Source organism: Rattus norvegicus, chromosome 2 (genome assembly GCF_036323735.1).
Source record: "Rattus norvegicus strain BN/NHsdMcwi chromosome 2, GRCr8, whole genome shotgun sequence".
NCBI classification, from domain to species: Eukaryota; Metazoa; Chordata; class Mammalia; order Rodentia; family Muridae; genus Rattus; species Rattus norvegicus.
Genome location: NC_086020.1, coordinates 168187726 through 168215209, shown reverse-complemented (window position 1 = coordinate 168215209; position 27484 = coordinate 168187726).

Below are 27484 nucleotides of genomic sequence, written 5' to 3'. Positions count from 1 at the left end.
CTGAGGGCAAGAGAGGGTGTCAGATCCTCTGGAGCTGGAGTTTATACAATATTGTAAGCCCTCAAATGTGGGTGCTTGAAACCAAATTTAGGTCTTCTGGAAGAGTAGCACATGCTCTTAACTACTACATCATCCTTCCTGCCTTAGACTTCAGAATTTAATATTTTTACCCAATCTTCCTGTTTCCACGTCATGAACTCTTTGAATGCACTGGGCAGAGATCTGACCAGTAACAGTCATGAACACTGAGTGTTAGGAAAATCCCAGGTCATTCTCCTAAACCTTTTCCCTTCTACCCTGACCCTGTTTCTCTCTCAAGACATTTTGGGCTTCTGATAGATCTGGTGATGTCCTGCCCACGTCTCAAGATCTTCAATTTGTGTTTGGACCACTCACCCACTGCCTTGATGAAGAGCACCCAACTTCCTTCTATCCACATTAATCACTGTATCAAATTGTTGCTGGCCCATGCTCTTGATTTTGTCTGCTAAATGGCTTTGGCACAGTTTGTCTGCAAAGTTCCTAATTCTTAATCCTATTTCTTCCTCCTAATAAGCTCCACTATTTACAAGTCCACCACTTTCCAGGGCTATACTGAGAACCAAGTCTTTATCATGTAAATCTTTTATCTAGACCTGATTGTTGCATCACTGTTTACTATACTGTTTATTACAGTAAGATAAAGAAAATATTTCACAGAAAAACAGAAATAAAAGTCTCAACAATATTCTTTAGGTTCTTTGCTAAATGTCTGATATCTATATGATTTCATAATAAAATGCCTGAACTGAGTAAGTTATAAAGAACAGACATGCATTTTCTCACAGTTTTGCATGACAGACTGGAGAGGATTGCGGGAATGGTGGAACTGGTATCTAACATTGCAATCTGGTATCTATTTTCAAGATGCTGCCATGAAAGCTGTGTCCTCCTAAGACAGGGTTAGGAAGGGTAGAAGAAGGTAAAATCCCTATGCTAGGGCCTAGTTTAAAGCAATCAATCCCTGGAAGTAATTTCTTCCATGACCACCACACCTTTTAAATCCTTACTTTTAAGATTACTACATATAAAATGTAAGATCTGTTGACACATTAGAATTTTACACACACACACACACACACACACACACACACACACACACACACACACAACACCATTACACTTACAGTTTAAGACCAGAGTTTCATCCAAATATATGGTTAAGAATCAGTGTGATTCCTGAACTGAGAATAGGACCCCCGTTGAAGGAATCAGAGAAAGAACTGGAAGAGCTTGAAGGGGCTCGAGACCCCATATGTACAACAATGCCAAGCAACCAGAGCTTCCAGGGACTAAGCCACTACCTAAAGACTATACATGGACTGACCCTGGACTCTGACCTCATAGGTAGCAATGAATAGCCTAGTAAGATCACCAGTGGAAGGGGAAGCCCTGGGTCCTGCCAAGACTGAACCCCCAGTGAACGTGATTGTTGGGGGGAGGGCGGCAATGGGGGGAGGGTTGGGAGGGGAACACCCATAGAGAAGGGGAGGGGGATGTTGGCCCAGAAACCGGGAAGGGGAATAACAATTGAAATGTAAATAAGAAATACTCAAGTTAATAAAGATGGAAAAAAAAAGAATCAGTGTGATTCATCTTGAAACAAATTTTCCTTCACTTCTGTGTCTATAAAGTCAAATAGCTGACAGCATTTTAAAATAAAGTGCTAAGTTATGTAGAGGAAAGTCATATAGTAAAAACATGAAGAAGAGGAAAATATTTTAAGTCATTTAAAAGAATCCATCATACAGACAGAGTTAAATCTTTTATTCCCTGTGCCATCGTGGGGCACTGTGAGTGAGATAAGGAGTGAGAGTTTAGAATCTGGAACACTCCATTCTCACAGTTTTAGGGAGTATAGATGCTTCATTGTATGCTTTGTGACCAACCTGGCTCCATCAGAACAGCAGATGTAGTATCCAACTGCTGTCGCATTTGAATGCAGTCCACAGAGATCTGAGCCAGTCTCAGTCATGAACACCAAGTCTTGGGAAAAATCCCAGGTCATTGTCCTGAACCTTTCCCTTCTTCCCTGAACTTATCCCGCTCCCCAGGCATTCTGGGCTTGTGATCGATTTGGTGATGTTCTGCTTACTTCTGAAGAACTTCGATTTGTCTTTTGGTCACTCTCCCATTGCCCTGATAAACAGCGCCCAACTTCCTTCTATCCATATTAGTCACTGTATTAAATTGTTGCTGGCCCACGCTTTTGATTTTGTCTGCTAAGTCACTTTCACACAGCTTGTCTGAGATGTTTCTAATTCTTAATCCTGTTTACCTTTTCATTATAAATTCTCTTTAAATAATTTCTGGCTTTGCATATATTAGTGTAAGCATTTAAGGGAGGATGAACGCCATGCTCTAAACAATTTGCTGATGAGAAATTTATTCTACCAAAGAGTTTAGGGTTTTCCCTCTTAGTTCTATTTTTTTCCACAAAGTTCTAGAACAGAGATCACACCATCCAAGTTCTGTTACCATTTTATAACAACGAAGTCCTTTGTTTAGTTTCTAATACCATGTTCTTCCTTTTTATTTGAGACGTACTCCAAAAGGTCTTTACTGTTCAGAATTCTGTTCAGTACCATGTACATAATCTTGAAGTATGAGGCTGTACTTAGATTTTTGCTCTTCTGAACCCTCACCAGAACTGACTTTAGTGCTCTGATCACAGACAGAGGCTTCTTTGGCATTCACTATAAAACTTCCCAGCCTCTTCCTAGCCCCAATTCTAAAGCCACGTCTACTTAACATCTGACTCCTAGTACTGTTTACATATTAGTCCATTTTGTGCTGCTATAAGAAAATGTTTTAAACTGTATAACTTATAAAGAACAGAAATTTGTTATTTCTAGGTCTAGAGGCTATGAAGTATAAATCAAACTTTGAATGTTCACCAGCTCTTCTTGCCTCCCTTCATTACAGAAGGCAGAAGAGTGTACCAGGAAGAGTTGTATACCTCAAGCCCCTTTCAGGGGCTATATGTTCTTGTCCATGGCAGAGGAACTCTCAACCTCCAGTGGCCCCTCAAACAGCCCACTTCCTAATGTTATTTTATTGACAACATCTGAATTTTTTAAAGGACATACACAAACCTTAACACTGAGTGAACTTTTTACTTAAACAAATAAAAAATGAGTTTCTGCCCACTTGTGGATGCTATCACTACTGCTCTGCTGCTTCCTTATTTATTTTGACCTTTGTTCTGGTAGTTCTTGCCACATTACCACTGACTTCGGTACAAGAAACATTTTCTTTTCTTTTTTTTTTTTTTTTTTTTTTGGATGTTGAGTATACCGTACATTTCTTATTTTAATCACATGTTTTTTCCGGGATTTAATTTTGTCCTACAATCCTATATGATGTAACTGCTGTGATTCACCTCTACTAGATACTTTTGTATCTGCAACTGAATATCTGAAAGAAGTTGCTTAGTCGGGAAAGATTTCTTGTGGCTTGTGGCTTTAGAGGAATTCCTTTATGGTCACTTGGCACTACCCCTTGAGAAACAATGATGGTGGCAGGTGTGTAGTAGTGCAGGCTCTGATCTCATAGGAGCAGGAAGCAGAGAGAAGGGCAAAAGAAGTCCAAGGCCATCCTCCTGTATCTTTCTGATCTGCTTCATCACCCTTGACTCTACCTTCTAGCTTTCAAATGTCTGACATGAATACAATTGAATTATGATTACACAAAGATGGTCATCCATGCATAACTTCAGAGCCCACATGATCTGTTTCTAAAATGCCCTCACAGATATATCCATGGGTGTGCTGTACTAATCTAAGCATTTCTTAATACACTTGTGTTGGCAAACAAATTTAATCATTATAAATTAAATTAGCATATATCCTTAGTTCATGTTAGACTAGGATATAGACTTGCCAAGATTTTTAACTAGAGGACTTTAATAAATATCACTTCCTTGCCTCCAATTTTTTCGAACCATATTTTGCATATTTATTTGTATGCTTAAAAATATTGAATGCATGCTACAATTGCCCAATGAAGCACCCAGTGTGTGGAAAAGAAGTAAAAAGAGAGATTGGAAACCTTTTACTTATTCAAGTCACACCAAACCAAAATCAAAGACAAACAAAACCTTAATATTAAAAAAATAAAACAAAGGAAGAAAGCATAGAATTCATTTAAGACCTCTGCCCCAGGGAAGAGGTTAAGCAGAAGGTGCCAGGCTATTTAGGTAGTTAAATGGTTGTTCTTGGCCTCGGAAATTGCTCGCTTTGTTTCTGCAGGACCAAAAGGTCAATTTAATATATCTTTAATATCAAACAAAGCACATTTCACTAGGTGGTTGGGAAAGACAAAGCACCATGAAGCATAGTGCATTGCAGGGAGCCATTTTAGAACTGTTCAAGTAAATAAAGCTCTCTGCACTGCAGAACACTTCTAAGCCAAGTGGGATTTGAAATCCACGCCTACAGAACACATTCATCTTCTAGGTTTCCCACTCAAATGCCAGTACATAATAGAATATCCTAACACAAGCTGGCAGGAAAAACAAACTACAGCTTTCCTCTTCACAGGATTTCCAAAGAATTATGTGGGACTAAAGCTGCATGACCTCTATTACAGGGAACAAAGCCACAGGGCTTATGCATGGTACCCTGCCCAGCAAATGAAAAGAAAATAAAACTACCGGTGATTATCAGTCAAGTACCTGAGAAGGATCCCCTACATTCCTCCCACTCTCAGGCACAAGCAGAGAAAATGCACAACAGTGAGTCTAAAGCGAGACAAAAATCAACTGGCACTCATCTTTTACAAGCCAGTCTTACTCTCATAGAGATGGACGCTTCACAAGTCATTCTTTCATTAGTCTCAGTCATGTCACCGACCAAATGTACAGGTGACGATAAAGTTCATTATGCATGTTCAGTGGCAGAAAACATAGACGATGTTTGGTATTTGAGAGACACGTTCCTCAGTAATTGACATTCCTGTCCATCGTTTTCTGCATCTGGTTTAGTTGGTGTTCTGCTCTCTCTCCAGGTAAATTTCAGTACAGAAGACAAGGTTCAAATAACTCCAAGTGGCTATAATTTTTTGGTCCTACAATATTTCTTTTTACATCCTTGTCTATACACACAGGATATCAGTTAAACGTTTTTATGCTCCTATACATTTGAGCACTGAGTTCAGATTTCTAATGGGAACAGAAGGCCCCTCAGTTTGGCTGAGCACGGTCCGTGAAGGTGTCCATCAGTACAACCTTGGAGCTTGTTCAGATAAGCTTCCATGTTTGAACAGGCTCCCGGATGCTCATGTACACAGGTGCGTTTGAGAAGCATTGCTCTGTGCAAATGACTTCTAAGTAAAAGTTAGGAAAACAACACTCAGAGTTACTGAGCAAGCTTAAATAAGCATTGTTTAATTTTATATACATAAGAATCATCATTAAGAAATTCTTCTTATCTGTATTTTGAACATATATTAACTTTAAGTGACTATTACTGACTCAATTGAATTACAACCCATCATACCTTTGTAAACAATAAATATTTATCTATAAGCTGAAAAATGTTTTGACTGTCCATGTATAAGGAGAGTGGATTTATGGTTGGATCTTAATGTTTTCTCAAGAGCTCATGTATTGATGGTTTAATGGCAGTTTTGAAAGGTGAGAGAAAGCTCAGGAGTTAATCCCTATGGGAAAAGCAGGTCTTGGAGTTTATGATCTAGAAACCTGTTTTATGACCTTGGCTCTTTCTTCTGACTCTCTGTGCTTCTTGGCCACCATGAAGTAAGTGGTACTTTCCATGATGGCTTTCTACAATGATGCTCTCTCTCATGACAGACTCAAAGGCAACAGAGGCAAGCTTCCACTGACTAAAACTATGAGAAAAAAATTCTTTTTTCTTTTGAAGCTTTAGCTCAGGTGTCTTGTGACAATGTCAAAGACTTAACATAAGGGTTTTTTTTTTAAATATGTGGTTTTCTTCTTTCTATACTGGTGCTTTATTTTAAACAGGTATAAATATTGCCTTACTGCACTACTGAAAAGCAAGATTTTCATTTGCATGTTTTCTGTAGGCTTATTAATATACTCTATTTCATAGTATAAGTAACTAAAAAGGGGTCCTATTTTTAAATGATGTGGGCCATACTTAATAAAAACCAAGGGATAAGTAAGCAATGCCAGCTTCTGTCACTAACCAGAATGCCTAGGATAGTTAATCATTAAAAGAAACTCTCAGAGAAGAAGTCACAGTTTCAGAGATTCCAGTCCATGAATAATTAACCTCATCTAGTTCATCCTGTGATGAGCTAAAACACCAAGAGAGGAGGAGCATATGCGGAATTAAACCTCCCTCTATCACAGCCAGTAAGGAAAGAGAACAGGGCAGAAGTGGGGGTTAACTGAGACCACCTCTCTGAAAAGACCTTTCACCTCCTAGCCACATGGCCCTCAGGACAAGGATTCTAACTCAGAGGCCGAATTATAGTTAGAACCTTTATTTTTAGAATGCAGAAGATTTGACAAGTTTTGTGGCTCACATGTCAGCTAACCTCTATCAATTCCCTGGTAGATTATTGGTATAGATTCTGAGGTAGTCACTACTTGCTATGGGACTCGAGAAAAGCTTTTGATGCCAGTGACATTCTCAGAGTCAAAACACGCTAGACTTATTTTTCTCTAGCATCCAGGGTAGGTTGATGTTGACCAGCAAACATTTAGATGAATCATTTTTACATGGTGTTTACAGACAGTATGCACGCTGGAGTCAGTTTCATTGGATGACCTTTGACCTTCTGGACATAGAGTACCTGCTGAAATTTTGAACCTGCATCTAAGTCCATTCTGTTTCTAAAACTGACAGTTAATTTCTACCTGATCAAAGGTAAAACTAGGAACTATTAAAGGGCACAATTTCAATATATTAGAGTTAAAAAAATAGAGGATACAGGTAATAAGAAGAGGAAATGGGAAAAATAGAGGAAAAAAATAGAGAAAAGAATGATCGATACAAATGGAGAGTGAGGGCAGGAGGATGCTTGAAAAAGCCATAGCAAGTCATAGTTTTACATTTACCTAAAATTACATATAATACAGATAAGTATATTTTTCAATGACATTATACACTTGGGGTGAGAATGCCCCCCATAGCTTTGGATTATCTAACAAATATTCAGTACATAAGAAGCCTCACTTAGAGTTATTGACTGGGGGATCTAGGACCCAAACAATCTAGGCTAGTTCTTCTGCTCTTGATTGCCTCCCAGAAGTTAAAGGTAAGTCCCTATTGCTGAAGACACCATGGGCTTTGGACAAGAACTCAGAATACTGAGCTTGATTTGATAGGGATACCTTTTTGCTGACAACTTGCTTTCATAATACCAGAAGGTTCTATTTGAGCTACCAAACACCTTTTATATCTTGGAAATACCTAACAACTTTCCGACTGAATTCAACACCCCTCGACACAAAGGAGACTATGCCTGATACTAGAAACCTAGTGTGCATTCCAGGTCTGGTGAAGTTAGGGACCACTGGGAACAACCTACTTCTGCTATGTTTATTAAACCAGCATAATTTCTAACTGCAGTCTAACATAGTCATCATTATACCCACAGATAAACGTAGCTCACCGACAAAGAAATTCCTCTTCGCAGAAATTGAGACAATTACAGAAAGCCATAACTTGTCAAAATGTAGAGAAAAAGTGGTCATAGGTGTCTAGCTCTGGTTGATGCATTTACAACACAAGCCCTAAGCATAAAGCTTGGGAAAAGAGACAGAGAAAGACTGAAAGAGGTAGGAGGCCAAGGAAGTCTGCTGTGATACTGTGTTTTACAGAAATGATGGAGAAACTATACCATCATGCCTCAACCTGTGTGTGTGTGTGTGTGTGTGTGTGTGTGTGTGTGTGTGTGTGTGTGTGTGTGTGTAAACTGAGGAAAAGGAGGTATGATTTTGAGAGGTAATTATTACAATGGTTTGGAGGGAGAAATGCAGGTTTTAATTTTAAAACGATATAAATATCCAAAAATACCCTTTAAAATTAGTAGAGCCAGTAGACATCCGCATTATGAATGATTCAACAAATGTTCAAAGTTCAGTTTTCTGAATGCTTTATGGTTGTTATGAAACATACTGTTTTTTGAAAAAAGTGATCCATTCACAGTTTAGTTTGACTCTCTGTTCTCTAGCTTGAATGTAATTCCATTCTACCCTGCTCTGGTCTATGGGAGCAAAATGACAAGCTCAGTATTTTCTTTGAAGCAATAAAGGACATTGCCAGGTTACAGAAGAAACTGTGCTTATTTCTGAACAAAACAAAGGGATATGTACTTACTGCATTTGCTACAATTTGACAAGTGGACACCACGAAAGACTTTCCAATCTGCACTCACTAGAGAAGTAGACTGTACACTGATGGATGAACTATTTTAGTAGGTGTGATTATGGTAACCAAGATTAATGAGAAATGGAATATTCCATAATTTTTTACTGTTGATATTTCAGAGCTAAAACAATATATAAAAATTAAATTTGTGAGAGAAAAATAAATGTTAGCTAAATCCACTGGAGAAAAAGAACAAATTCAAAGGTACCTCTTCCATCAATATTGCTTCTTTGCTAGGATTACTTTGAATTTTTCTTGTTTGTGTCATTTCTTGTACTAATGAAGAACATTCACAATTGCAGTTTGAACACATTGTCCTGGATAGATTAGAGCAGTTTCCTTTCTGAACTGTTGTGGTATAAATGATCTGAACAAGACCTTTTAGTTCTCAGTGGCTCCTTAGTGTTCCTTCTTTTGCTTTCTTGGTTGCTTTCAAGGGAGAGCATGTAGAAACCCTGAATGGCTTTAGCATTCATCCTTTAAAGAAAACATTTTACCAGTCTCCAGTATCCCGTTTAGTCCAGGTTTCACAGTCAAAACTGGTCTCTGAGCTCAAGGCTGATAGGGCGCTTGATCCTGTGTACCTTCCAACTGTACGAAAGTATTTTCCTCATGTTTTCTAAGTTGTAATTATTTGGAGACATTAGGCTGCTTGATGGTTACCATGGACTTCAGCCCATCCAGGACTTTTGCTTCATCATCTTTAGACTACAGACTTCATTGCTAGATAGTTATCTTTTTTTTCTAACTGTTCAGCTGCTAGGTCAGTAGAGAAGGCCTTCACTTTTCTTATACACACACACACACACACACACACACACACACACACACACACACACACACATACACGCACACACGCACACATGCACACACACACATACACACACCATATGCACATGTACACACACATGCCCACACACGCACACATAAAGACACACACATATGTTCAGTCATATGTACACACAGATACACACATATGTACACATGTGTACACACATCACATGCACATGCACACAAACTGCATGCACATACAAAGACACATACATATGTGCACACGTGCATGTACACACACATATGCACACATACCACACCCACATACTTCATTCTGATTACTCTTTCCCCTTCCCACCTCTTCACATTCCTCCTCTCCCTTCTATAAGTCCCTTTCTCACACTCAAGGTTTTTGTTTGTTTGTTTGCTTGCTTGCTTGCTTGCTTTGTTTTGTGACCTCTGAGTTTAACTGAAACTGCCCATAGAAGCATGGATGTGGAATTGTCTGTTGGAGCAGGGCAGGCTCACCAATGGCAACACAACTGAAGACAGTGACCCCAGTTTCCCCCAGTAGCCATCAATGGCCAATAGTCTCCCAGAGAAAATTATAGTCCTATGATTCTCTTCTCTCATCCATGACTGACAGTTGACAAGCCCTGTCTTGTACAGACCCAATCAGACAACAATAGCTGCCCTCCCTTCATCATCCCAATGGCCACATTAATGCCTAAGACATAGTGTTTCACAACCATTCTTCCTATCATCACGGTCTTAAATTCTTTAGACTATTTACTCAAAAGTAGTTTGTGAGTTTCCAGTTTAGCCTAAGTATTAAAAAGAAATTTCTTTCAGTACTTGAGTGACTATGAGACTCTGTATTAGCTGCTAATCACTGTAAAGGGAAGCTTCCATAGTAAAGGCTGAGAATAGTACTTATCTATAAATATAAACATTAATATTTGCAATACAATTAGACAGCATGGACTTTTACAGTTCAATAAGTCTCATCTCCAGTACCTCTGACTTTCTCTTCCTCACCTATGGAATTTTGCAGGTTTATAGTTCCAGATAGTATTTCTGTCTTATGAAGTAGTTCTCAAAATTTACTCGAAGAGCAGTTGGTTATTCCTATAACAGCCATGTATCTTGCATGGCAAGTTGATAATGTTGCTTACAAGTTTCAGAGCTGCGGGTTACATTCTCTTCCAGAAGTCTATATAGCACCTTCCAGAACTATGTATACTAACCAGCAGGAAGGGAGATCCCTACTCACTTTTCCTTCCTTAAAAAAAAGTGTGTATGTTAATACCACCAATTGTAAGTACAAAACAGGCATGCGTGAATTACATAAAAATTGCATCATATATTCTTTTATAAAAATAACTGTAAAATGAATGTTTACTCTCAACAAATGTAACATGCATATTAACTCATTATGCTTTTCTTGTACATATTTTATTCTTCTATTTGGATGACTTGTTAACTCCTTTTGTTTTCGTATCACAATGTTTATATTAAGTCATATAATTCCAATATGATATTCATGGCCACTTACAGCTTTTAAAGGCTTCTAAAATGGAAAGAAAATAAAGTTACATGATGTACTTTGATCTGTTTGCAACTTAAGCAGTTCTGGGAGTTTGCCTTTTCATACATTTGCAAATTGTTCTTCATGTGCTAAGACAACAATGAACCTTCTAAAATTACTAATATGATTGACATTTCATATCATTTTACATCAGAGAAGAAGAAAGCATCCATTTTGGTTATACAAGCATAGATGTCCACTTCCTTTTTAAAGATATTAATATTCCCTATTAAACTATTATGTGTAATTTTGATCAGAATTAAGTGCATGAAATATTCTTATGCTACAATACACTTACAAGAACCCAAATAAAACAGAGGAGTTAGGAATTGGGGTTTTATATGAGTGATTTTAAAAGGCTTAACTTCACTTAACACATACATACTCAGAAACACCCACACATCTTACATAAAATCATATACACAAATACATAAGTAAACAATAAAATAAGAACAGTAAGAAACATTAAGGGAGAAATTCACTCTATAATCTAATAATGAAAGGTGGAGGGTGAGATTTTTTTAGTTTTGTCATTTAACTTTTGCTGATTTAGATTTTGATTGCAAAGGAAAAAAATCTAAAACACATTCAAAGTCGTGTTAAAAGAAAGGCACAATCTTGTGATGTTGTTTCAGGACCACTATGGGAAGCATCATTACATATAAAAAACAACTACATATCCTTTGAAATATGGTTTCCAGGCTTAAGTTATCAATGAATTATGGCAAAAATTAAAGTGCAATTGAAGGATGCCTGTTGCCTGGAAATAATCAGGAAAGAACTCCTGCAGAGATGAGATGAGAGGAAGGGCTGTCTGGGTGACTGGAATTCTTATTCTGTGTTCAGTTAAAATAACTTTCACTCAAAGCTCACTAAGCAGAAATGCATAAAAGATAAAAAATGCAACACAAAAGTTACTTGTGAGAATGACCTCTGAAAAACATTTTTAAATAATTGAATGCAATTTCCTCAGCTAAAGTGGTTTTAAAAAAGATAAGTGAAGGCCTTCATTCTGAGAATAAAGTTCTTAAAATAGCTAGATTTCTTAAGGTACAAAGGAAAAATTGGTATTACTCTCCTTTCTTCCCCTGCCTTTTCCTTCCCTCTCTTCTCTTTTTCTTCTGCCCATTCCCAACTCCTCCCCACTCTTCTCTCTTCTCTTCCCTGCTATCCTCTTCTGTATGTTTTATCCTCTGCCCCTATTTCCTTTTAGAATAAAATGATCTGTAAATTTCAGCAAAGTCAAGAAAACTTTTAATTTGACCAGTAGATCTGTTCATATTAATACACTAAGAGTAAATGTGGAGAAGAAAAAGGAGGAGAGAGCATCTTCCTGGTCAAGATAATAGGGCTTAGTATGAATACAGTTAGGAGTTTTTAGGAAAAGAAATAAAGAGAAGAAATGAAAGTTAACTGAAATGAACATTACTGAAATTTCAAAATTAAAAATACCTGATATATCTTTCTGCCTAATTATATGTGTAAGGATGTCTATAAATTTCCTTGTCTAATACATAGAGAAAATTCAGAATTCAGACAAAAAGAACAGAAGTATTATATTTGAGCAAGTGATATGAAAATTAAAGAATTCTCACCAAACTGTGAGAACTACTTAAAACTTAATAATATGTTTAAGAATCTGGAGTTAAATATACTGAGTATAGATACTTGTGAAGAGCTAAAATGTCTTTCAAATGTGGGTTGAGAAATGTTCAAGAGCTAAAGTACTTACTTATCAGCCTGAGGATCAGAGTTTGTGTTCCTGACATCTGTTAAAGGGCCCGGTACAGCTCTGACATCATTCTTAGAAATTTTCCTATCACTAAGCTGCAGAGCAAAAGATGCCTGAGGGCCTCGCCTCTACAGTTATGGTATAGTAGAAAAATTCAACTTACATTTTCAAATCTTCGAGAAAGAAATATTGGCTCCAATTACGTATTTAGCAACTTTCTCTGAACATTTTAAATGTAAGTAATACTTGTAGTGTAGTAACTCTCCAGAACATACAAAGGTTGAGAAGTAACAGAAGCAAGATGATTATATTTCTAGGAAAGAAAACAGTGGACTCATCTTCAAAAACAATGAAAGGAATAGTATATAATCATGCTAAATAATTTAAATATTAACAGTCAAATGTTAACAGAATGTAAAGGTAAGATTCAGTACATTGGAGTCTGATAAAAGTGATTTTAAAAGTTATTGAATTAAAGAAAAGCAAAAGTCAACTAGGAAACACATAAGGAAGAGACCACCAAATCACTGAACATAATTAGTTCAAAGTCTTTCCTATAGAATGTGTTACTATCCATCCTAGGCATGAAATAGATATTCTAGAAATAAATATATTTCTGTATTTTAGTCATCTTATCTGTTACTTAATTATAAATATATAAGTTGTTGAAATGCTATGAAAAAGTCAATTGTTTAGTATACTTTTAAAAAGCATAGTGTGTGTCTGAGAGCATTTAAAATGTGTAATAGATACCAAGCTGCTAAGTTCACAGCAACCTTTGCAAGGAAGAATGTGGACTCCTCAATCACATGTGAACAGAGATTTCCCTGCTGTTTCTTTATGACATCATCCTCAGCTGGCTTTGTCTCTCTTCTGCTCCAATTGCTCTATACAGCATGGGTCAAGGCAAAGCTTTACTATGGGTTAAGTATACTGAGAGGCTATGTCAGGGATGCATAAAATGAATATAAACATATTGTGATATTAAAAAAGACCTTCAGAAAGTCTAGTATTTCAATAGTAAATGTATAAAAGACACAGTAGAATCCCAGTGGTTTGTGGGGTTTTTTTAAAAACATTTATTACATTTGTCATTTATTTACTGTGTGTTTGCGCATGTGTGTGCACAGGTGTGTGTGCGTGCATGCGTGCGTGCATGCGTGCATGTATGTTTTGGTACAAGCATGGCATTAGGTTGAGAGGATTCTGGAGACTGAATGGTTGATGACAAGTGAAATATTTCACAAGTTCTATACATTTTCTAACAACTCAGGCAGAATACAAAATTCCTTCAACAAATATGTTATAGTTCTTAATATGATATATAACTTTTAAAAATTATTTTAGGATTATAAGGGAGTAATATATTTTGTAACTACTAAATCAATTTCATAATCTAAGAAAAGATAATGAAAATATAGTTTAGAAAGGTCCTTTGCATCATACCAGAGAGAATAGTAATTATCAATATTATCCAGTCAGGAACCCTAAAAACGCTGACAATTACCTGCTGTAAGATATATTCTAGAGGAATAGTGGCATACATGCAGTGGGAGTAAGCACGACCTTTTAAAAAACATATTTAACACTCATTCTCTGAGATAAAACCTGAACACGCTACTGAAGTGTCCAAGAACCTGATTTTAGACAGCTCATTGACCCTAGGAAAACACCTACTACTATTTTTCTGCTAAGGAACATGACAACCGAATGACTTTGTTGTCATACTGCTATACCAACAGATCCGAGAACTACTAAACCTCATCCAAGCAGTTTTTTCTTGCAATGGATGGGAATGAACACAGAATCTTATAACTTGACAATGTGCAGAGCAAGAGATTTCAGAGCACCTCGCTCTAAATGGAATGTCCTCATGAAAGCCCTCCCCTCAAAACTCAGAGATCTATGCTAAAATGGAGGGGGAAAGATTATAACATACAAAAGTGGTAGATGCCTCCAAGGAGACAGCATTTTGGACACAACATAACTGATACACATATGAACTCACAGAGATCATAAGCATACATAATACACACACAGGTTCAAATGAGACAAAATTTTAGCACTGAGCAAGGGAGGAAGACTCAAGTCTTATCTATAACCAAAAAGGTTTTTTCTTCAGTTAATATCTGCTGGGAAAGAAAAATCAGTTTTCCCAGTATAACTGGATGACTGCATGTAAAAGAATACAAATTGATCTATGCCTACACCCTCATCAGACTCAACTAAAAATGATCAAAGACCTAAACATAAGACCAGAATCACTGAATCTGACAGACGAGAAAGCGAGAAACAGTCTTGAACTCAGTGGCACAGGAAGACTTTCTAAACAGAACACCAAAAGTACAGGCACTGCTACATATATTCCAGGGTCTCAGCTCCATCCATGTATTCTCCTGGTGGGTGGCTCAGTCTCTGGGAGCTCCCAGGGGTTTGGATTAGTTAGGATTGTTGGCTTTCCTTTGGGGTTGCTCTCCCTTTCAGCTTCTTCAACCCTTCCCCTAATTCAACCATAGGAGTCCCCAGCTGTAGTCAAATGGTTAGGTGTAAGTATCTGCCTCTCTCAAGTCCGCTGCTGGTAGGTCCTCTCAGAGGACAGCTCCTATCTGTAAGCACATCATAGCAGAGTAGTGTCAGGCCTTGTAGTCTCCCCAGGAGATACATTTCGTTAGGGCTGGTCACTGGGGTCCCTTTCCTTCAGCCTCTTCTCCATTTTTGTCCCTGCAGTTCTTTTAGACAGGAACAATTCCGGGTCAGGAATGTTGACTGCGGGTTAGTATCCCCGTCCTTCATTTGAAGCCCTGTCTACCGACTGAAGGTAGACCCTTTGAGTTCCCTTTCCCCAATGTTGAGTATTTTGTCTAAGGTTATGCCCAGTGAGTCCTTAGAATATCTCAATTGCTAGGTCTCTGGTACTTTCTAGATGGTTCCTCACCCCCATCTCCAAACACTGAGGCTGCTTCTTTCAATTCATTCTATTGGCCTTCTTGCCCTCTCTTGTCCCATCTATTCCACATCTGATCCTATTCCTTCTTTCCCTTCCCCTCCCCTCTCCCACTCAGATCCCTCCCTCCCTCTGCCTCTAGTGATTATTTCCTCCCCCTTTCTAAGTAGGATTGAAGCCTTCTCACTTGGGCATTTCCGTTTGTGGTCTAAAGCTTGAATCCTACATATTCTGCATGTTTGGGCTAATACCAAGCTTATCAGTGAGTGCATACCATGTATATCCTTTTGAGTCTGAGTTTCCTCACTCTGGATATTTTCTAGTTCCATTTGCCTGCAAAATTCATGATGTTCTCATTTTTAATAGCTGAATAGGATTCCATTGTGTAAATGAACAACATTTTCTGTATCTATTCTTCAGTTGAGGGAGATCTGCATTGTTTTCAGCTTTTGGCTAGTATAAATAAGGATGCTATAAACATGGTGGAGCACGTGTCACCATGGTATGGTGAGGCCTACTTTGGGTATATGTCCAAGAGTGGTATAGCTGAACCTTCAGAAAGAACTAGTTCCAATTTACTGAAGAATCCAGATTGATTTCCAGAGTGGTTGTACCAGCTTGCAACTTCACCAGCAATGGGAATATTCCTCTTTCTCCTCATCCTTGCCAACATCTCCTGTCATTTGAGTGTTTGATTTAAGCCATTGTTACTGGTGTGAGGTGTAATCTCAGAGTCATTTTGATTTGCATTTCCCAGATGACCAAGGACTTTGAACATTTCTTTAAGGGCTTCTTGACTATTCAAGATTTTTCTGTTATGAATTCTGTTTACCTTTGTACCCCATTTTTTAACTGAGGTATTTGGGTTTTTTGACATTAGCTTCTTGAGTTCTTTATATATTTCATATATTAGCTCTCTATTGTATATATAGTTAATGATGATTTTTTCCCAATCTGTAGGTTGCCAATTTGTCCTACTGACAGTAGGTTTTCATCACTATTGCTTCATAGTACAGTTCAAGGTCAGAGATGGTGATTCTTCCAGAAGTTCTTTTATTGTTGAGACTATCTGGGATTTTATGTTTTCCCATATGAAGTTGAGAATTGTTCTGTCCATGTCTTTGAAGAATTGTGTTGGAATTTTGATGGAGATTTCATTGCATCTATAGACTGCTTTTGGTAAGATACCATTTTCACTATGTTAAGCCTATCAATGCATGAGCATGGGAGATGTTTCCATCTTCTGAGGTCTTCTTCAATTTCTTTTCTCAGTGATATGCAGTTCTTGTTTTATAGATCTTTCATTTGCTTTGTAAGAGTTACACCAAGATATTTTATACTATTTGTGGCTATTGTGAGAGGTGTTGTTTCCCTAATTTCTATCTCAGTCTATCAATTAGTATAAAGAAAGGCTACTGACTATAGTTAAATCTATATCCTGGCATTTTACTAAGGTTGTTTATCAGCTGTAGTACTTCTGTGGTAGAATTTTGTTGGTCACTTATATAGGTCATATATAAATATATCATCTGCAAATAGTGATACTAGGTTTCCCTCCTTTCAAATTTGTATCCTCTTGATCTCCTTTTGTTGTCTAATTGCTCTAACTAGAACTTCAAGTACTAAATTGAATAGTGAGAGAATGTGCAACCTTGTCTTGTCCCAGATTTTAGTAGGATTGCTTCTAGTTTCTTTGCATTTAATTTGATATCAGCTGTTTGTTTGTTATGTTGCTTTTATTATCTTTAGGTATGTGCCAGGAAGTCTTCATTCCTTCTTAACTTTTAACATGAACGGATTGTTGTATTTTGTCAAATGCTTTTTCAGCATCTAATGAGATGATTATGTGTTTTTGCCCATTGAGTTTTTTATGTAGTGTATTAGGTTGATGGATTTCCATACATTGAACCATCCATGCATCCCTGGGAGGAAGCCTACTTGATTGTGGTGAATGATCATTGTGATGGGTTCTTGGATGTGAGAATTTTTTTGAGTATTTTTGCATCAATATTCATGAGCAAAAATGATCTGAAGTTCTCTTTCTTTATTGGGTGTTTGTGTGGTTTAAGTATCAGAGTTACTGTGACTTCATATAAGGAATTTGGTAGTGTTTCTTCTGTTTCTATTTTATGGAATAGTTTGAAGAGTATTAATATTAGCTCTTCTTTAAACGTCTGGTAGAATTCTGCCCTTTTTGATTGGGAGTTTTATTGATGAGTATTTCTATTTCCTTAGGGGTTTTGCAACTGTTTAGATAGTTTACCTGGTCTTGATTTAACTTTTTTATATGGATTCTCTCTAGAAAATAATTTGATTTATCTAGATGTTCCAGTATTGTTGATTATAGACTTTTGTAGTAGGATCAGATGATTTCTTGAATTTCCTCAGTTTCAGTTGTTATGCCTCCCTTTCAGTTTTAATTTTTGTTAATTTGAATACTGTCTTTGTGCCCTTACTAATACCCTTCAACCTAATAAACATTTTTAATGGGGTTATTTGGCTCTCTGGAGTCTAACTTCTTGAGTTTTCTGTATATTTTGGATATTATCCCTCTATTGTATGTACGATTGGTAAAGATCTTTCCCCAATCTGTTGGTTGCCTTTTGTCCTAATGACAGCATCCTTTGCCTTGCAGAAGCTTTGCAGTTTTATGAGATCCCATTTGTTGATTCTTGATATTACAGTATAAGCCATTAGTGTTCTGTTCTACAATTTTTCTCTTGTACCTATGTGTTCCAGGCTCTTCCCTACTTTCTCTTCAATTAGTTTCAGTGTATGTAGTTTTATGTGAAGATCCTTGATTCACTTGGACTTGAGTATTGTACAAGCAGATAAGAATGAATCGATTGTATTCTTCTCCTTGCTTACCTCCAGTTGAACCAACACCATTTGTTGAAAATGCTGTCTTTCTTCCAGTGGATGGTTTTAGTTCCTTTGTCAAAGATCAAGTGGCCATTCTTTCCCATTGATCTACCTGCTCTTCTCTGAATCAATATCATAAGGTTTTTTTAATCACTATTGCTAAGTAATACAGCTGGAGGTTAGGGATGGTGACTCCCCCAGGAGTTTTTTATTACTGAGAATTGTTTTCCACATCCTGGGTTTTTTATTATTCCAAATGATAAGTTGCTCTAACTCAATGAAAAATTGAGTTGAAATTTTGATGAGGATTGCAGTGAATATGTAGATTGCTTTCAACAAGATGACCATTTTTACTATATTAATCCTGCCAACTCATAAGTAAGGGAAATCTTTTCATCTTCTTTCTTCAGAGATTTGAAGTTCTTGTCATACAGATCTTTCACTTGGTTGGAGAGAGTCACACCAAGGTATTTTATGTTATTTGTAATTATTGTGAAGGGTGTCATTTCCCTAATTTCTTTCTCAGCCTGTTTATCCTTTAAGTAGAGGAAGGCCACTGATTGCTTTGAATTAATTTTATCTCTAACTAATTTGCTGAGGTTGTTTATCAGTTCTCTGGTAGAATTTTCAGGGTCACTTACATATACAATATATCATCTGCAAATAGTGATATTTTATCTTCTTCCTTTTCAATTTTTATCCCTTGACCTCCTCTTGTCTGATTGCTCTGGCTAGGACTTCAGGTACTATATTGAATAGGTAGGGAAAGAGTGGGCAGTATTTTCTTGTTCCTGATTTTAGTGGGATTGCTTCAAGTTTTTTCCCTTTAGTTTGATGTAGGCTACTGGTTTGCTATATCGTGCTTTTTACTATGTTTAGGTATGAGCCTTGAATTCCTGATTTTTCCAAGACTTTTAACATGAAGGGGTATTGAATTTTGTCAAATGCTTTCTCAGCATCTAATGAGTTGATCATGTAGTCTTTGAGTTTGCCGATATAGTGGATTATGTTGATCTATTTCCTTATATTGAACCATCCTTGAATACCTGGGATGAAGCTAACTTGATCATGGTGAATGATCACTTTGATGTTTTCTTCAATTCCGTTTGCAAGAATTTTGTTGAGTATTTTTGCTTTGATATTCATAGGGAAATTGATCTCAAGTTCTTTTTCTTTGTTGGGTCTTTGCATGGTTTAGGTATAAGTGTCATTGTGGCTTAATTGTGGCTTCAAACGACATATTGGGTAGTGTTCCTTCTGTTACTATTTTGTGGAATAGTTTACAGAGTATTGGTATTAGGTCTTCTTTGAAATTCTGATAGAATTTTGAATTAAACTCCTCTGGTCCTGTTCTTTTTTTGGTTGGGAGATTTTTAAACACTGCCTCGATTTCTATAGGGGTTATGTGACTGTTTAGTAGGTTTACTGATCCTGATTTAACTTTGGTACCTCATATCTATCTAGAGAATTATCTATTTCTTCCAGATTTTCCAGTTTTGTTGATTATAGGCTTTTCTAGTAGGATCAGATGAGTTTTTGAATTTTTTCAGTTTCTGTTGTTATGTCTCCTTTTTCATTTATGATTTTGTTAATTTGGATAATCTCTTTTTGCCCTCTGATTAGTTTCGCTAAGGATTTATCTATCTTGTTGATTTTCTCAAAGAATCAGCTCTTTGTGTTTTTGATTCTTAGTATAGTTCTTTTTGTTTCTACTTGGTTCATTTTAGCTCTGTGTTTGATTATTTCCTGCCATTTACTTCTCTTGGGTGTAATTGCTTCTGTTTTTTTCTAGAGCTTTCACATGTGCTAATATATACTCTCTCAAATTTCTTTTTGGAGGCACTCAGAGCTATGAGTTTTCCTCTTAACACTGCTTTCATTGTTTCCCATGTGTTTGAGTATGTTGTGCCTTCATTTTTATTAAATTTTAAAAAGTCTTGTTCTTTCTTTCTTCCCTAACCAAGTTATCATTTAGTAGAGAGTTGTTGAGCTTCCATGTTTATGTGGGCTTTCTGTTGTTTTTGTTGTTATTGAAGACCAGCCTTAGTTATGGTGTTCTGATGGGAATGCATGGGTTTATTTCAATCTTTTGGATCTATTGAAGCCTGTTTAATGACTGATTATATGGTCAATTTTGAAGAAGGTACCATGAGGTGCTGAGAAGAAGGTATATTCTTTTGTTTTAGGATGAAATGTTCTATAGATGTCTATTAAACCCATTTGGGTCATAACTTCTGTTATTTTCACTGTGTTTTTGTTTAGTTTCTGTTTCTATGATCTACCCATTAATGACAGTGGAGTGTTGAAGTCTCCCAGTATTATTTGTGAAGACAAATGTTTCTTTGAGCATTAGTAAAGTTTCTTTTATGAATGTGGGTGCCCTTGCTTTTGGAGCATAGATTCTCAGAATTGAGAGTTCATCTCGGTGGATTTTTCCTTTGACAAGTATGAAGTGTTCTTCCTTATCTTTTTTCATAACCTTTGGTTGAAATTCGATTTTATTCAATATTAGAATAGCTACTCCAGCATGTTTCTTGGGATTATTTGCTTGGAAGATTATTTCCAACCTTTTACTCTGAGGTACCTTTTGCCTGACTTCGTCACTGAGGTGTGTTTCCTGTATGCAGCAAGAAATTCCTCTTACCACATAATAGTTAAAACACCATATGTACAAAAAGATTATTAAACGTAGTAAGGGAAAAATGTCTGGTAACATATAAAGGCAGACATATCAGAATTATACCAGACTTCTCAACAAAGACTATGAAAACTAGACGATCCTGGGCAGATGTCATATAGACCCTAAGAAAACACAAATGCCAACCCAGGCTAGCAAAACTCTCAATTACCATAGCTAGAGAAACCAAGATATTCCACAACAAAATCAAATCTAAACATTATCTTTTCACAAATTTATCCCTACAAAGGATAATAGATGGAAAATTTAAAGTCTGCTGTCTTCATGCTGAGATGTGATTTTAATTTGAATTTTGTTTTACTGGTGTGTTGGGGTTTCCAGTGTTACCATGATGGAGCTGGGTTCTAATGATGCCAAGTAGCCTTGGTTTCTGTTGCTTAGGTTCTTGTGCTTGCTTCTTGCCATCTAGTTATCTCTGGTTTTAGTTGGTCTTGCTGTCTCTGACTGAAACTTGTCCCTCCCATGGGCCTGTGAGTCTATGAGCCTGTGATCTTAGTAGTTAGTGCACTCCTGGGCTTAAGAATGAGAGCATTCCTAGGCGACCAGCTTTCACTGGGCAGGATTTGGGTACTGAGGGCTGTAGGACAGTCTTAGGTCTGGGTGCTGGAAGTTTTATTTAGATGTAGATTTTGAACTATCTATACAGATGCCAAGTTACTACACAAAACATCCACAGAAATTTTTCCATTTTTTAATTGTTCACAAACATTTCCTACATAATTTAACACATAACACAGAAATGGTACCTCTTTTTTTCATTTGTATATATGAATTACACACACACACACACATATATATATATATGTGTGTGTGTGTGTGTGTGTGTGTGTGTGTGTGTGTATACACACACAAAGTTCAACTAACAAGATGCTAGCAGGTTGATAGCTTTAAGTCTATAGGTGATAAACTACCTAATAAAAATAACCAGGATTTATTCAGCATCAGCAACTTCCATAACCAAGTGTTACTCTGGCAAAGTTTCCTTTGTATTGTTCTCTTTGTTTCTAACCGGTTGATTTCAAAGCTGAGTTTGACTATTTCTTGCCTTCTACTCCTCTTGGGTGATGTGGCTCCTGTTCTACAGTTTTCAGGTGTGCTGTTAAGTTGTTTGTATGGGATCTCTCCAAGTTCTTTATGAAGACATTTAGTGTTATTAATTTTCCTCTTAACATTTCTTTCTTAAATTCAGGTATGATGTGTTTTTGTTTTCACTGAATTCTATATATAACGTCTTTGATTCTATCAAGTTTTGGATTTTTCTTTCTTTCTTCCCTGACAAAGTTAGCATTGATCAGAGAGTTGTTCAGTTTCCGTCTGTATCTGTGCTTTCTGTTGCTTTTGTTGTTCGTGAAGTCTATCCTTCGTCTGTGATGATCTAATAGAGTGCATGGGACTATTACAGTCTTCTTGTATCTTTTGAAGCTTGCTTTATGTTTGATTATATGGTCAGTTTTGGGGAACATTTCATGATGTACTGAAAAGGAGATATATTCTCTTGTTCTGGGGTAAAATGTTCTGTAGATATCTATTAAGTCCATTTGGTTTATAGCTCCTGTTAGTTTCACTGTGTCTCTGTTTAGTTTCTGTTTCAATGGCTTATCCATTGGTGAGTGTGGCTGTTGAAGTCCCACACTATTATTTTGTGAGATTCTCTGTGAGTTTTGAACTTTAGTAAAATTTCTTTTACAAATGTGAGTACCCTTTTATTTGGGGGCATAATTCTCCAGTATAAGACTTCCTCTTGGTGGATTTTTCCTTTGATGAATATGAAATGCCCTTCCCCATCTCTTAGATGACTTTTTGTTGAAAGTCTATTTTACTGGATATTTGAATGGCAACTCTAGTTTGTTTCTTGCAACTATCTGCTTGGAAACCTTTATTCCAGCCTTTTACTGAGGCACATCTGTCTTTGTTACTGTGTGCTTCTTGTATTCATCAAAATACTGGATCCTGTTTATGTATCCAGTCTGTTAGCCTATCTTTTAATTGAAGAATAGAGTCCATTCATATTGAGAGATATTAAAGACAGATAGTTAGTTCCTGTTATTTTGTGGTATTATGTATGTATGATTCTCTTGGGTTTGTTGTGAACTGTTCAGTTTCTTGTGTACTAAAGATTTTGTTCCAGTATCCTTTGTAGGACTGGATTAGTAGAAAGATATTGGGGTTTAATTTTTTGTTTTTTATAAATGTACTATTTAACTTGGTTTTATCTTGGTTTCTCTAACTATGATAATTGAGAGTTTTGCTGGCTATAGAAGCCTGAGCTGTCATTTGTGTTCTCTTAGGGTCTGCATGACAATGGTCCAGGATCTCCTGTCTTTTAGAGTCTTTGTTGAGAAGTTTGGTGCAATTTTGATAAGTCTAGTTTTATATGTTACTTGGGATTTTTTCCTCACAGATGTTAATATTCTTTGTTTTGTGCATTTAGTATTTTGATTATTATGTGACGAGAAGATTTTCTTTTCTGGCCTAATCTATTTGATATTTTGTAGGCTTCTTGTACATTTATGGGCATCTGTTTCTTCAGATTAGAAAAGTTTTCCCCAGCTCCGAAAAAAAGAACCAAAAAAAAAAAGAAAAGTTTTTTCTATGATTTTGTTGAAAATGTTTTCTGGCCCTTTGAGCTGAAATTCATCATCATCTTCTATTCCTATTATTCTTAGGTTTGATCTTTTCATTTTGTCCTGAATTTCCTGGATTTACTGGGTTAGGAGTTTTTACATTTTGTATTTTCTTTGACTGATGTATCAATAGCATCTTCTATGCCTGAGATTCTCTTCTCAGGCAAAGATCTCTTTCCTACATTGTCCAACTACAGGGTTGCCTCCCTTTGTGTTTTCTTTATTCTATTTCCATTTTTAGTTCTTGAACTATTTTGTTCTATTCTTTCACCTACATGCTTATATTTTCCTGTATTTTAAGTGATTTATTTGTGTCTTCTTTAAGGGTTTCTACCTGTTTGCCTGTATTTCTTTAAGAAGCTCTTTATATCCTCCTTAAAGGCCTTTATTATCTTCATGAGATGAGATATTAGGTAATTATTTTGCTTTTCATGCATGTTAAGGTTTGCTGTGGTGGGAGAATTTGGTTCTGCTGGTGCCAGATTGCATAGGATCATATTGTTCACGATATTGTGCTGCATTCTGGCCATTTGGTTTTCTCTGGTGTAAACTGGCCTAGTTGTCTCTGACTGGAAACAGCCTCCTTAGAGTAAAGTAGAGCTCTGTGAACTGAGTTAGAGTTGGTCTCCATGGAGGCAGGCAGTGCTATCTTTGTTTAGTATGGGCCTCTTCAGTCTCTGGTTCAATCTGGCCACCTATGCTCCTAATTACTGCAGATCTGTGCCTTTGGTTACTGTGGACATCCTTGGAGGCTTTCAGGCTGTAGTGTTTGGGCTGGTATTGGTCTACTGGTCTGGCCTGGATGGGGAAATGGGTCTGAAGTTAGGTAGAGCGCAGGGATGGGGATGTAGGTTCTACATCTAATGGGATGTGCGGGTGTCCCAGATGGCATGGGCATTTTGGTCAAATTCTCACTTGTCCTTGGTCACTAAGGAACTCCTGAGAAGCATGAAGGCTACAATGTTTGGGCAGGTATCACTGCTGTATTCTTAAAGGTTAGAAATTAGAAATAGCTTTTAAGTTCATAAACAGATGAATGGATAAAGAAAACGTGCTACATATGCATTATGAATAATACTCATCCAAAAAAATGAAATCAGGATATTCACAGTAACTGGATGGATCCAGAAATAGATTATTCTTAGTAAAGTGATAGAGACCAAGAAAAAATTATAGTATATATTTGCTTTTATGTGGATGCTACCTATTAAGTATTTCAAAAACGAAGTTACTTCCCATATAACCATAATGGTTATATGTAGTATAAGGGACTATTGGTTAGTGGTAGATCTCCCTTGGAAAAGGAAATAGAATCAATATTTATGGAGGAATAATGGGCTACACAGGAATCATAGTATCAAATGGAGAGGAAGAGGGGAGAATTGGGTAAGCAAGGCAAAGCTAAACTAATGACCCTTTAAGAGTCATATGGAAAACTAATAAATTAGAAGCTTCCTAAAATATATACATGTATGAAGACAAACTTATAAATTAAAGGAGGAGAAAGAACCCCAACTACACATCTCTTGTCACCAAATTAATTTTCTAGTACAGAATCTAGGTTATGTCTAATTGAGTTATTGGTGAAAAAGCCCCTTGGAAACTTTCAAACAACCCATGCTATTGTCAAGGTTATTGGTTGCTCTCCACAAACTGACAATAATGACGTATTTCTGAAGATAGCACCCACATAATTGTCTTAGTTAAGATTTTACTGCTGTGAACAGACATAATGACCAAGGCAAGTCATATAAGGAAACATTTAATTGTGCCTGGCTTACAGGTTCAGAGGTTCAGTACATTATCCTCAATGCAGGAACATGGCAGCATCAAGGCAGCCATAGTGCAGGCAGAGCTGAGAATTCAACATCTTCATATGAAGGCTGCTAGTGGAAGACTCACTTCAGGCAGTTAGTCTCCCTTGGCCAAGCATATTCAAACCATGACAATAATTAATGGAACATAGAAATGTCAAGCTAGTGACTATCTAGAGCCTTTACCCCTATGGACTAGTGTTCATGTTACTGGAAAGCACTCTATGCTATTAAAGAATAAAGTTAAACACTAAATGAAGTACAAACGCTTTCAGTCTACCATGATGACCTGTCTGCAAATGCTGTAGGGCAATGGTGGCACAAAGTGTGTGGGAGTAACCGACCAATTTCTGATTGTATTTATGATACACAAAATTAGATGGAATCCATTTCCAACACTATTCAGGTGGCCAAGAACTAGAGACCAGATAAACCAGATACCTGGGAAAAACTAATTACAATTGTTTTCCTAAAGAAACATAGCCATAGAATCACTCCTAATAATATTTTGCAATACTCATAGCTAAATTTTTGTTCAGGCACCATCAGATAAGCTTTCTCTTGTAGTAGATAAGAACCAATAAAGAGACTTCAGATGGGCATTATGCAGAATTAAAGACCATGACAGGCTCAGCGCTAAATGAGATGTTTCCATCAAATCTTTCCCCTCAGGTTTCAGAGATCCCTGCAGAAATGGAGGTAGAAAGAGTGTAAGAACCATATATGATAGAGAACAATAAAGATTTGAGCTCTTCTAAACACAAGGAGAACCAAAAAAACATATGAACCCACAGAAAGTGTGGCAGCATTCACAGTCTGCATCCATATGCATCAGACAGAGCTCCAGCACTAAGTCTAGAAGTGGACACAATTCCTGATCCCTAACTGAAAAAATACCTTCACATGATAACCATTTGTAAATAGATCAGTTCTTTTGGACAGAGTCTCACTGGGGATACAAACCACTCCCAATGACGATCCACTGTTATCAGGAAGCAAATTATTTTAATCAAGAAACAACAAAGAATTACCATGGATAGCTGCTAAAGTTGATTTAAAGGTCTTTCACTGAATTAATTGACCTTAAAATCATCCTAAGGATCAACTTTTTATAACAATTATCTTTGCTTTGTGTGTTTTCAATAAAATTATGTTTGGTATTAAGGTACTGGGTTTACAAGTAGCTTCTAGGACATGGCCCTGACATATGGCATTTAAGACTTGAGCCCAACTTTTCAAGTTATCTCCCAATGTTTATAAGAGTCTCAGTTCCCCCTCCCATTTAAAGAAAGACAAATTACTCCCATGACATTTTGTTCTCTGCTTTGCTGATAAACCCAATCAAGAGTTTAGTCAGTCCTTCTGAGTACATGAAAGAACAATTGTAATCTTTCTCCTCTTGATTATGGTTCCTTCTACCGAGGTGTTATTTACTCTGTTCTCCACAATAGCCACATGAAGTCATTATATAGGTAATAACATTCAGTAAGGCATAAATCAGTCCACAAGATCTAGGAGAAAAAGACAAGGTGGTTATTTTAGTCAAACAAGTAAACTTTGTATACTGGCTATAAAAGCCTGTCAGGGTGAGCAGAGCAAACCCTGTCAAGGCTCATGACTGCAATCACAAGAAAGCAGGAAGGGTCATATTATACTGTGGACCTCTGGGAATCTTACAGTCCAATTTGGACCAATTCTGTCAAAAATAGCTAAGTCGTTTATAAGAGTTGGGTTTCAAAACGAAGTTTATGGGGGCTGCAGATATTGCTCAGAAGAAGAGAAGCAGGAAGATCCAGAATTCAAGGTGTCAGTTGTATCATGAGCTTCAGAATAGGCTGGAATACATAATATTATGTCTCAGAAAGGTAGGATATAATAAAAGGGAAAGATTGCAAAGAAAGAAAAGTGATGACGTAAAGAAAGAAACATAAAAATCATCAAACTCACATGCCAAATTATTCCTCTGAGTCAAAATTGCTCACCATGGTTTTTCCATTGATTGAAAAAGTATCGACCTACAGATAGTAAAGGAAAAACCAAGAACAATGT